This window comes from Empidonax traillii, unplaced genomic scaffold (genome assembly GCF_003031625.1).
Source record: "Empidonax traillii isolate 1590-97213 ecotype Southwest subspecies unplaced genomic scaffold, ASM303162v1 scaffold637:size711352, whole genome shotgun sequence".
Classification (NCBI taxonomy): Eukaryota; Metazoa; Chordata; class Aves; order Passeriformes; family Tyrannidae; genus Empidonax; species Empidonax traillii.
The window spans coordinates 571031-583687 of record NW_020955830.1 but is presented as its reverse complement, the minus strand read 5'-3'; the positions used below and the strand labels follow the sequence as shown (position 1 = coordinate 583687).

Sequence of the window (12657 nt, the reverse complement as noted above, 5' to 3'; positions counted from 1 at the left end):
GGCAACAGAAAGATTTTTCTGTCATGGATATTTAAGCAAGTTATTAAAAAACTTATTCTTGTCCTTTCTGTGAAAAATTGAGGTGAGTAGTTGAGAGATGATTTGTTTATGCTGGCTAACCGCAAACAAAACTTTATCGTTTACCTTTTAAAAAAATTAGGACGAAACCAAGCATGGAAATTTAGAAGGTAAAAAAACCCCAACCAACCAAACAAAAAACGTAAGCTGTTGAAAAGCGGTGAACTTCTCAAACATACAGAGAAAATGTCTGCTAGTGAGAGCTGTTTCTGTGCTACCTCTGGAAAACTAACATCTACAACAATTAAAATACGTTCACCTGTTCCAAAGGGAAAACCAGAATTCATTTGATTATTAGTTACCCTTTTTCTATCACAGCACACAAGTTGAGGCATTTGTTCTCAAGTCCAGAAATTTTCCTGCAAAGGAGGAGTATCCAAATACTTGCCTGGAGTTGAGCAGGGAGCAGCACAGCACCTCCGTTTTAACAGAGTGCCCTGTGTGGTAGGGTGATGCTTCACCTGCATGACATGGGGTGACATATTTGAGGTCCAGGCTTGAGTGTCTAAACCTTCATTAAAACTGCTGAAGGATGTTGGTGGAGGAGAGCTCCTGAGGATTTTAATGGGATTGCAAGTGTGTGGCAAGTATTGTTGGGGACACTATTAAAGGTGCAAGCACCCCACATCAGAAAAGTTCTCTGCTCTTGTTCCCCTTTGGCTTGGGATGTGTCTGACACTTGATCCTGGAGCTGTTGAAAGACAGGGTCTTTCTGCTTGTAATCTGTTCCACTTTCTGGTGCAAAGAAGAAAATACTTTTAATGTGAAATCCATTTTAAAAACACACACACACCAAAAAAAGCCCCTACAGCTGTTTGAAAGCTGTTCGGAAGTATGGCATATTAGAAATAGTCCCAGCTGAGATGGATTAGCAGGCAGAGTTCAAGTGAGGAGGTCAAATTTGTAAACTGAATGCAATTTATCTTGTGGCACTGCAGTTTATCACATGGTTGCAGAAATAAAGAAATACCACACACATGCACATATTCACACCTAATAATTTAAGAATAACTGCAGAAGGTCTTAAAAGACATTAAAAGGCTTCTGATGACATCATGCTATCTGAGGTAATAAAACAAAGATGGTTGAAGTCAGTTCCAAAATAACTGTAGCCAGAGATGTCTTTATATGCCAGTTTTATATATATTTCATGTCTAAGGAAAAAGAATCCTAGTACTATATACTAACTGTGTGGGGAAACACTGATAAGATTTTTTTTTTCCTGTGGGTTTCTTCTATTTATTTTAGATTTACAGAGATTCTTTAATGTCCACTTTAGCTGCATTTAGAGTACTTCAAAATGTGTGGGATACTTCGTTCCTTAGAAAAGCAAAGGAAAACTTCAGAGTGTGATTGTGTAGTTTCCTTCGAGCCTCTTCTTTTGGGAAAGTTACTATTTTCTGAAGGATCAGGAGGCTTCTTTACCTCCTTTTTAAAATCTTCATCATTACCTAGAGGATTTCTTTGAGTTTGGATAGCAGCTTGTTGGATAGTTGATTTCAGGAGGGCATCTGCATTCCCTGCTTCCCTGATGGCTTCAGATCCTAGTGGCTAAGGATTTCCAAAGCCCATGCTTTGCTGGTGCTGCAATGTTGGTGATTTTCAATGTGTTGGGACTGCATGTGGTATTTTCCTTGACAGGATGCAAAATTCATAGAATGAGCTCATTTAAAGGTCATGAAAGATGCTCTTGAAAATCTGGTTGTCCTGGGACTTGTAGATTGGACCATGTTGTCTTGAGACAATGCAACCTGTTAATAACCTTTAGTGCTGGATATGACTATTATCTAAGGTTGTGCATGTGTATTCATCAGGCTCTGATGTGGGAAGGTATTCTTCTGTCCTTCAAAAGACGTTTGCTAATGTCACCAAAACAGAAGAGGTGATGGGCCTTCTTACGAAGGAGGACCATGACTGGTGAGCCACTTGAAATTAAAAGGTCAGGATAATTGTGCATTTTAGTCACATCTGATGCTAAGTTTAATGACAAGGACGTTATTTGAAAGACACTTGAGGTGGTGTAAACTCCAGCGAAAGATATTAGTGTCACTTTAATAATAATTATTTAGAAGTGTGACAAACTCATCTTCAGCAGCCTCTATTAGACACAATTTCGGAATGAAATTTAAACTAGAAGGTAATTTCTAGATGCAATTAAAAACTTGTCAGAGTGGAGTAGCAACCACTTTCTGTCTTATTATGATGGTAAGCACTGTAACGAAGTGGCTCAGCCTGGCACTTTCCTGCCTTCAGCTTAAACATAGGCAATCATAGTGCAATATGTGATGCAACTGCGTTTCTAATGCATTAAAGCTCTAATGTTGTTCTCAGAGGAAAAATACCCCAAACTTGGGATGGGGGTTTTTTGTTTGTTTGTTTGTTTGTTTTAAGAACTTTTTTTTAAACAAGTCCTGGATATATCCCTGCCCCTTATTTCAACCATAATCATTTCAAGATGTGATCCCTGCAGAAAATTGTGGAGTTGGCATGTTTGCAACTTTTCCTCATCCTCTGTCAAGCCAGTTGCTTGAGGGATAATAATTGGAGATGTAGCCCTCCTTCCAGCGTGCCCTCGCAGGCTGCATATTTCTGAACTCCTCCTTTGCTGTCGCCTGCTTATCTTTTATATTATTAAGGAATTTGATGCGTGCGAGTAAAGCTTCAACAACAGCATCGGCACTTCTTTGGTTTTAGACCAACCCATTATAGTTCGCTGTTTATGCATCCCCATCCACCACTTCCAATTATTCCAAATACTTCTAGTCCAGGCAGCCCCTGTAATCAGACCACGGATAGACTTTTTAGTTGTGACCATCTAACAACAAAGATGAATTTCTGTGTTCCCTAGTCTGGTGCTACCACCCGCATTTCTTAAAAAGAAATTGTGCCTCATTTCATGTTAACAAACTTTAGGGGGTGGCATTAAGGGGAGACCATGATGGAGCTAAGATAACCATTGTGTGCTAGTCTCTGTGTTTTAATCTTGATATTTCCCGCAAGCACGACATTTAATAGCCGATCTATGAGGGTTTTGTCTTGATTTCTCAGAAGGCTGGCCTTTTCAAAGTAGCTGGTGGTGACTAAGCAGAGAAAGTTCATTTTAAATCAGAATTATTGGACTTCAAATGTCCCTTAAATGTCCCTCAAATCCTCAGCACCAGTGACCATGCTGAGATCATGTCTTAGATCACATATAGTCTTTGACCCACAGTGAGATCCCCATAGGATCATCCCTTTGCTGGTGTATTTCCATGTTTCAGGATGCCCTTGGGCTGCAAGCTGTGGTGGACCTTCATGAGTGCTTCCCTAGCTGAGATTGACAGCAGTACCAAGCTGGGATAGGCACACTGGAGCTCCTGTTTTTGGTTGCAAGTGTCAGGACAGGGTTGCATGACGGCCTGTGGTTCAGCTTGAGGGTTGAGCATGTCCTGTCACCCACCATGAAGCCAGTTATTTAGATTTTAAAGAAAAATGTTCTGGGAGAGGGCAAAAATCTATAAACCAAAATGAAAACTAACTGTGGGTTGAATGTATGCACAAGAGAAAGGTTGCATTAACCCCTTTTTATAAGAACATTTTAAAAATCCCTCAAAACTTTGGCTTATCATAGAAAAAATGAAGCCAATATGTCCTAAGTTTTGATGCTGTTGTCTGGTGGGATTTCTTTTTTTTTTTTGGTGTGTGTGTTGTTTTGGTAAAGATTGGAAGAGTTCTAGGTTTGTGCAGTGCTATGCATTTTATGGCACATTTAAATGTCTATAACATAATTCGCTTTATCATCAGAAGGCATAAATGTCAGCCTATTGACACATTATAAAGACACAAATGGAATGTAGCCTGGCAGACTGGTGCTGGTTTTGAGGTTTAATAGTACATCTGTATCATTTATCCCAGTGGGAAATAACACAGGATGTTGCCTTGTAATTTTTTACTACTGTATAATAAAATGTAACCACAATAAATGGTGTCTAAGCAAGTAATGCAGCAGATTCTGGATTTTGTCCAGTGTGCCTTTAGCACTTAGTTTAGGTTAGCCTTGCTCCCCCATAAGTTTGGACAATTTTCATTGGATACAAATTGAATGTGGATCTCTCTAATGTGTTACGTACGTGTCTATAGAGAAGGAGACCCTCCTATGCATTCCACCTTGTAATTGGCTGGTGTTAGCAGTGTACTGATTCATTCCTCTTTAAATCACTCATATCCTAAGTTGAACTGTCCTTGAAAGGGTCTGTTCTGCATTTTTGCACTTCAGGAGTGTCTTTGCTGGTTGATTGCTTTCCCAAATGTCCTCACTGTGATACAGTGTTATGTGCAAGTAGGCTTTCGATAAAAACTCGAGCAGCGAAATTTCATGGAAGTGTTATCAGACTCATGCAAATCGAGAGCAGGGATTCAGTGTGTTTATGTTGGTTGAATTTAACTTATGGTATATTCCCTGCTGAATGCTAATGGGGCATCTTACATACCTTTGAGCGTGCTTGGAAGGTGCTGTGTCCTGCCAGGTGCCGGCCCTTCCCTGGCTTCAGTGTCTGGGCTGTCGCATTGCTGCGGGATGTGATTTTTTTTATTAAAGCCACAAGAAGTCTGAGGAGGGAGTCGGCACCCAGTTAGGCACTTCTGCAGGGGCCTGATAATGCAGAAGGGCTCTCTGGTTGCTTTCTAACATCTGTCCCGCAATGTTCCAAGTGAAGAAAAATATGAAAACATTATTCTGCGCGTATGAGAGTGCTGCACATTTGTAAAAAGACAATTAACATAGAAATGAGGGAGGCTTTTGATTCATCAAGTAGATTCAACAGACTGTGTCATTTCCTTGATTTTCATTTTAATTAGGATTAATCAGTTTTATCTCCTAAGGTCTTTGCAGAGAATTTACACGAAACAGAAGACTTTGGTCAGCAGTGTGCCAGTGTAATAGCCCCTACTTGAAGAAATCCAGCTGTGGCACATATAGCCAGGATTAGATTTGGCAGGACTCCAGACCCCCCTCTCCTCTCTCATTAAATGCCTTGCTGTTGCAGGGAACTCTCTGGATCTTCCAGTACCAGATCCTGGGCTTCACATAACTGCCTGGTTGCTTGCTTCAGAAACCACTTGGAACCACTATACTGCTTGGGAAATAATGGCAGCTTTCTGCTTCAAAGACAGGTGCAAAAAATCTCTCTTAACCCCAGCACCCGTTGGTCCCGACAGCTGGGAGCTAGGGCTGGTTGAGACAAAATGAAGCTGACCTTTTTCTCCTCAAACTCAATATATTTAACAGAAGCATATGGGTTTGGATGGAGTTTCAGATATGTTAGAAGTGAAGGGTGAGGGAAAGGAGCCAGGTAGTTATACAGGAAGGAGAGCAGCGTGCCAGTGGCCTCGTAGGGGAAGCGGCAAGGTTTAAGTGTGTGTTCTGCATCATGCACAGCAGGAGCATGACTTCATCATGCCTTAGGTGAGTGTTGCTGCCTTAGCGTTGGGCTGTGTTCTCTTTCTTCTTTTTCTTTCTCATTTTTCTTGCATATTTTTAGAAGTTTCCTATCCCACTGAGAAAAACAAAATCTTTGAAAACTGTTACAGAACCAAATGCATCTTTCTGGTTTAGTTATTAGATGTATTTCTGAGTGGACAAATTTCATCATGGAAATTAAAGTAATTTGCAAACATGATGAGCATTTTATTACGATTGTTTTTCAGTACCTAAAATAGATGTCTTGCTACGAAAACTTCTATATAATGTGTAAGTGAAAATTTAGCTTGCAGTTTGTTTCCTTAGTGTAGAAGACATAATTGTTCCAGAATATTTGAAATGTAAATGTTTTCCTATTAATTGCAGAAGAAAATACTTCATCCATGTAGATTCTACAACAGTAAATATCAAGTGTAGGCTTTTAAGCATCTTGTATGCTCAACAGATTTGAAAACCATTAAGCATAGGAACAAGAATAAAATGGAGACAGAAGGCAAAAAATGCTGAAGGGAAAATCCTACTGAAAGCTCACAAAGCATTTTCAAGCTTACAGAAATGACCTGCTCTGTTCCTGTTACACAGAAGTGTTAAAATGAGAGCAGGCGACCCCTCTCCCCCAAATCATTCATCTGTTATGTCTGCGATGTATTTAGACTGAATCCTTTCCCAGATGCAGCGGATCTGTCGGTTCCAGGGGAAATTAATGGGATTTTACCATTTGCTTTGAGGAAAAGAGGACTGGACTTTCTCCTGCTGTCTTTGGCAGGAAGGAGTGAGGAGCTTTTCTGTCTGCTCTTTTAAAATATTGCGTCTTTTTAAGCTTTTTTTTTGCCAGATAGCCTAATTTCTATTACTGCAATACACCATGTTGGAAGATTATAGAGGTTAATGTACAGCACTGTGATACACAACCATAATGGTAGACTCTAATGTTTTTTAAATGGTAAACCAAAGGCATTCGTAATACGAGTTGTAGTGAATTGCTTGCAGTTCTTGCCAGGGATTAGTTTAGCGGTGCTTTTAATATTTTATGCACTGAAGTTGTTTGCAAAGACTAAAAGCTTCACTCGCTTTGCACACTCGTGCTCTGTTCTGTCGCTGTACAAAGCACAACAGAACCACTCTCTTCCTGATGAATTGCATGTCAAGAAGTTTTATCAAATTACAGTTATACTGCCTTGGAAAGATTTTTTCTAGTAATCAGTGAAAATTAAATCAGATTTATGGTGTCATAACTGGGCCAGGTGGTTAGAAATCTAACCTTTTGTAATATCACAGGTTGCATATTAATGTTTTAAATATCTAAAACACATATGAATGACGTAGGAGATTTTTACTTTAAATGTTACTGTAGAGATTTGACGGTACATAATCCCATTAAAACAGAAGAGTACAAGATAAAACGATCCATTTGCAATTATAATTAAGCATATTGAGATTGACCATTCTTTAAAAAATTGGAAGTGCAAGGTTGAGAAGAGTGCTTGAGCAATCACTCTTTGTTGAAAGCATTGATTGAAGAATAAAAAAATTGAAGGGGATTGATTTGTCAGTAATCTGCACAGAAAAGTATGGGAAGCATTTCTCTGGAAGGTGAAGGGAAAGTAACTCTTTCGCTGTCATGGTTAGCTCTGCTTGGAGAGTCACCACAAGAAGATATGATCAAAAATTGAACTGCAAGTAACACTGAACTATTTCACCTGCTCTTGACACTTGGTAAATAAAATATATTAGTTGAACGGCTTAGAATTGGAGAGTCAGCACAGTGCTGACTAGACTTACAGTGCTCTAGAGAAGTAGGGTTTTCTTCTAGCTCTGTCAGAGGCCTGCTGTTTGACCTTGAGCGACAATTTTTTGTCTCTGTGTCTTTCTTTCTGCTATTCCTTGATCTTCTTGTCTTTTTGGAGGATGAACTCTTCAGGAGAGAGATTTCTTTGCATTGTGTTCTGTGAACAATGAAGTCTGAGCCTTGCTGAAGCCTCTAGGGGCATCTCTAACAGAAATTATAATTGTTAGCTTTAATCACTTTCATCAAAAGAGCTTGGTAATGGAGGATGGCAGTGTGGAGGATTTGGAAAAATCTGTAGGGTGCATGTTAATTAAGTCACTGTAGGTGAAAGTTGCTGATTTGGTTTCATCAGGCTAATGCAGAGACAGTGATGTCCAGGAGCAATGCCGTGCTGCTCCACATGGGTTTTCACCTCCAAAAGCACCAGGCTGGGTGCTCACTCCTCTGTTTGAACAGAGTCAGAAGAGAGGTGCTTGGTACATTTTAACAAACAAGGCTTTTTCAGAAGGTTGCCTAAAACTTCGGGTGCTTTTTTGTGGGTCCCTTTGTTGTGAGCGTTTATAACTGAAATTGTATTGCTTGGCTTTTTGTAGTGATGACAGCTGCTTGAGGGTGAGCCATCCCATCGTGATGGATTCTCTTCCCAGCCTTTGCTGTTGCCAAACAGAAAGTGTTTATTGTTGCTCTCCTTATTAGTAGCTTCTGGTTTGGGATGAAGGTGCTGCAGCATGCCAGTTTGCAGATTAACTGCGCTTCTTGTGGCATCTAGTGATGCAGAATAATATGCCCTTGTCCTCCTTGGGTGGATATATTACTCACCATAGCAGAGGATTTACAAATATTTAGCCACATGAACACCAGAAGCCATTTTAGTAAGAGTGGGCTATGTTGAAGTATCTGCATTATTCACTGAGCAGTAATCTTGGCAGGTAGAGCCAGGGTCATATATGATGAAGCAAGGGAGAGAAGCCACTTACCAAATAGTCCAGGCAGAGTATGACCAGGGAAGAACTTAAGAAGAAACAAGTACTTTCTGAGAAGTACTGTAGATTTGAGGAGGGAGCAGGTTAGTTGAGTGGTGTGGAAAGTAGTAAAAGAAGATCAAAACAAGATTCCCTTGCTCGTGTGGCAGGTGTTGTACTGCTGTATTAGTAGGAGTCAGTGGTAAAGCAGTGTCTCTTTCTTTAGTGTGCTTATTCTCTCTTCAAGGGCTAACACCAAATTCCTGTAGTTCCTGCAGTGCACCCACTGGCAGTGAGCACTGACTCTCTAGCAAGTATTTTGCAAGATCTTTGCTCTGCAGGAATGCCTGTATAGTTCCCTTCTTATTTTAATAAGAACAAGAATTCCCCAATCTGCGTTTGAAATCTGCATAGAAATAGCATATGACAGAGGCCAACTCAAGGTTATACATTTGGCATTTGGGAAGGGAAGGCAAGAAAAATTTACCAGTCAGTACACCCACATTATGATAAAATAAAGGTGAGCTGGGAGGAGAGCATGTGCTGAATCCTAAAACGACACAGAAGAGCCATAAACCACTGAATGTTGTGCTATCTCTAGCCCTTTACGCTCCAAGCAGAAGTTAAATGTAAGGTATCATAAATGAAACAAAGATCTTATTTTCATTTCATTTAAAAAGCCATTGTAAGGTAACGGGGTAACAAACATTACTTCTTCAAAGTAGGCAAAGTACACTTTCTCTGCTCTGTAGTGCTCTGATCATATGGGAATTATTCTCCAAAAGCTTCTTGGAACCAAGTGAAGATTTTGCTATAAAACACAAGTAGCGTAGTCTAAAAAAATGGCATTTTTCCTAGAAATAAAGTATACGGGTGCCCTTGTGAGGTGTTGCCTGGTCTGCGCTGCACTTCTAAAAGTGTTTTTTCCTACTGAAACTGTATATATGTGATCAAAATCCAAGGCTGAAAATGGGTATAGTCTCTACATATAGAGACTTTTTCATTTGTACGGGGAGAAGTAATAACTGGTCTTACCCTGAGTTTGCCTGTAAATTTCTTAGATGATCCAAAACGTGTTTATTGCTTACAGAGGCAATTTTGCTGGCAGGAAACCTGGAATAGGTCTCTTTTTCCTCCAGAGCATCCATACTTTCCTATTACAGAGAAATCACTCAAAAAGCAGCATGCATGCTGGACTCTCAAGCCTTGTTTTAAGTTTTAATTTGCTTGTCTGACTTCCAAGGTTACTGAATGCAAGCAATTGCTTCTTCAGTACGTAAATAATACAAATTATGTGTTAGGGACCAATGCCTCAATGTCCTTCTTTTCATACTCTCAGGGCACCTGTCAAGGAGGGCTTAGAGTTGGGTTGCAGCTTCCCTTTTTTGCTGTTGAAGATTAAAGTAACACCATTCTGCATTAGCTAAGATGTGAAACTGGAGCCCTAGGACCATTTCTTTGTCTGCAACTTTTTTAAGGTGTAGGATGGTCCAGTGTGTGAGACCATGGCAGCAGGGTGAAAACTGTGCTACAGCCCTGGTTGGGAAAACCTTGGGGACCCACTGCTGCAACTGAAATAACTGACCCCAGTTTAACATTGCATCCTATTTCAGTCACTCTTTAAAGGTTTTTTTTTTTTTTATTTTAACTTACAAGTTAAATGACCTGTGTTCTCCCCTGCAGGTTGCAGATAATGAACTGGGCTTATAGTTAATGTAGGAAGCAAAATTTTAGACAGGAGGAGCCATTGCTGTTTTCCTTGCATGGGTTTTTAGTTTTGTTTTCTAATTGTTTCATTGGGATGGGATGAAGTCCTGGAGTCCCATACCACCAAGCCTGACTCTGACAAGGCTGATTCTCACTGAAGTTTCATCTGTAGCAATCTCAACTGTGAGGAGCAATTTTTCATATGTAATTAATTCTAATAAACGCAACATTTCCAGGAGGCTGACCTGGATCCATCCATTTCATGGTTTTGTCAATTATTGTTACATTTAGCATTTAACATTATAATTAGAAGAAAATACTGAAGATGTAAAGGGACAGAGGAATTTTAAGTTGTAAACTGCTGAGGAAGAGGAATTATTATCCCTGCAATAATAATTTCTTTTACCTTCTTTTCAAACTGGATGTTTCTTTATTATTCTGGTGCAGCAACCTCTAAAAATCTCTGATAAATCCTCTAGTATACAATAGTTTATCCAGAACACATTGAAGTCTGGTATGGTGGAGATACTCATGTACTTGCATGTGTGTTTGATAACTGGTTGTATCTTTAGGGGTTGTTTTATTATTATTAGTGATACTGACCACTGATTTTTCATCCAGCCATTGTTGGTTATGTCTTAGTACTGTCTTCCCACACAGAAATATGTTTCATAGAGATTAAAAGTTCTTACAGACTTCTCAAAATCAGATCTGTTGACCAAAGCCAGTTGTTCATCACTGAATCCTCTGGTGAATGTATAGCGAAAAGTTCATGAGTGCCTGATAAGTCCTCAGAGGTAAACATAAACATTTTAAAATTTGTCTCTCTTTCTCTTTTTTTTTCCCAGAAATGTTGAATACAGTACTCAGCAAAAAATAGCGTGTGGATTTCTAGCACCTGAAGAACAAGAAAAGGTAATTGCCGGACCATATAGTCTAGCCTCATTTCCTCATTTGTTTGTTGTGCTAAAATATTTAGACCTGATCACGTTCCATGAGCCTGCAGCACTGTCTCTGCATATGGGTTTTGTGTATTTTCAGTTGTGCAGGTGCAGTTGTTTCTTGAGAATATTCCTTTATGTAAAGGGAACAGGGGAACAAAAGCAGCAGAGCATGAAAATGCTGAAGCGAATGTTAGGGAAGAGCACTCTGTGGATTTTTTTGGTGCGTGTAGAATTGAAAAGGGTGAAAGAGGGAAAATAAAAATCATGGTTTATATGTGCCAGTGGAAAAAGGGCTGTGGACTTCTGAGTATTTTTTGCAAGACTGCCTAGTGCAGCCTTGCAGCGTGCTGGGCAAGTATCGAAGGAGGCTCGGTGCTCATCAGTGTTACAGCAGCCTCCTCATGTTTCGGTGACCGAGTAACTTGTGGGGTGGTGCACCCTGCTCCAGAGGTTGTGAGCTCCTGTGCTGCCTGTAAGCCTGCCTCTTGCAATTGAGTTTCTTGATCCTCTTGGGTTGTGACATTTTGTTTGGGCAATGCAGCTCAACAGGGCCGTGGCTCAGTTGCTGGTGTTAAACAAAATGCTGTTCATCAAACTTTCATGAGACACTTTGCCAGGGGCTGCGACTTGAAAAGACTAGGCTCCAAAATGCAGTGAGGAAAGCTGTGCTGCTCCATACTGCTGCCGTCTCCTGTACCACCTTCTGCCTTCTTTCCAAGGCTGAAGGGGGGGACACCCCTATAGGACCCTGGGCAGTTTTGCACTTTGCTCTTTGCTAGAGAAAAAGTGATGTAAAAGCTGGACAAGGAGGGCAAGGCCATGTTGAGTTGCGGCAGTCTTGCTTCAGCTGATGCATCCTTTCATCTGTATGGTGATCCAGAAGAGCAATCAGGGACCCACCTCTGCTTTAAAGCCTGTGTAGGGCTTCACTGTTACTGTGGTTAAGCTAGAGGAGTTTACATGAGCTGAGCCTTTCAGTAAAATTTTGTATTAATAATGTAATAACTTCAGAGTGAGAAGAGATGTATGTACATACCACAGTATGAAGAGCAAAAGATTATATATAATGTGAAAGTCTGTACATTTGAGTATAGGAAAGCAAACATAGTGAAATATAAAACCATGGATGGGAAGAGGGAGAGAGATAGGAAATGTTGCCAGCACCAGGAAAATTTCTGTAAGAACACGTGACATATCCTTACAAGGCGCTTCATTTCATTGCTTGGGTTTGAAAAATGCATGTGAGTGACATCTTGTGTTCACTACACCCGCAGTGCCATTCTGCTGAGAATTAGCACGTGCGTTTTAGAGGCAGTATGAAGCCAAGATGACAAATGCAAACAAATCACAGGGTGGAACAATTCTGCCTTCTTCATGTATGAGCATTACAATTTGCTGAAAGTCCATCCTCCCACCCTGCAAATGGAAGTGTCATCTCAAGAAGCCTGTTGGAAAGCACTGAAAGGGCCTAATCTTGCAACTCGTGTGGAACCTTCTGTATTTTTTTTTTTTTTTTTTTGTGGTGTTCTCTGCACACATCAGTTTAATGCAAAATTATGACAGGAGAGGAAATATAGCAGACAGAGGAAAAAACTCTTGGTGCAAATAAACGCATGAGCAAAGTGCATTAAACTTTTAGATAACCACGTTCTCCTGTAGTTTCAGCTCACAGTGTTGTGAACTACCTTTCACGTGCTAACAAATGGGATTCATTTTGTT

The 12657-nt window shown here is 40.2% G+C and overlaps 1 protein-coding gene across 24 annotated transcripts in view; it reads left to right on the top strand.

Annotated features, from left to right (window-relative positions):
* The window catches only part of ADGRL3 (adhesion G protein-coupled receptor L3), a 525110-nt gene that overhangs the window by 86678 nt on the left and 425775 nt on the right, over positions 1-12657 (top strand). For all 24 annotated transcript variants that reach the window (XM_027899091.1, XM_027899095.1, XM_027899078.1 and 21 more), the window contains exon 2: positions 10843-10909. The gene's annotated coding sequence lies outside the window, so the exon portion shown is untranslated. The remainder of the gene's footprint in view (positions 1-10842; positions 10910-12657) is intronic.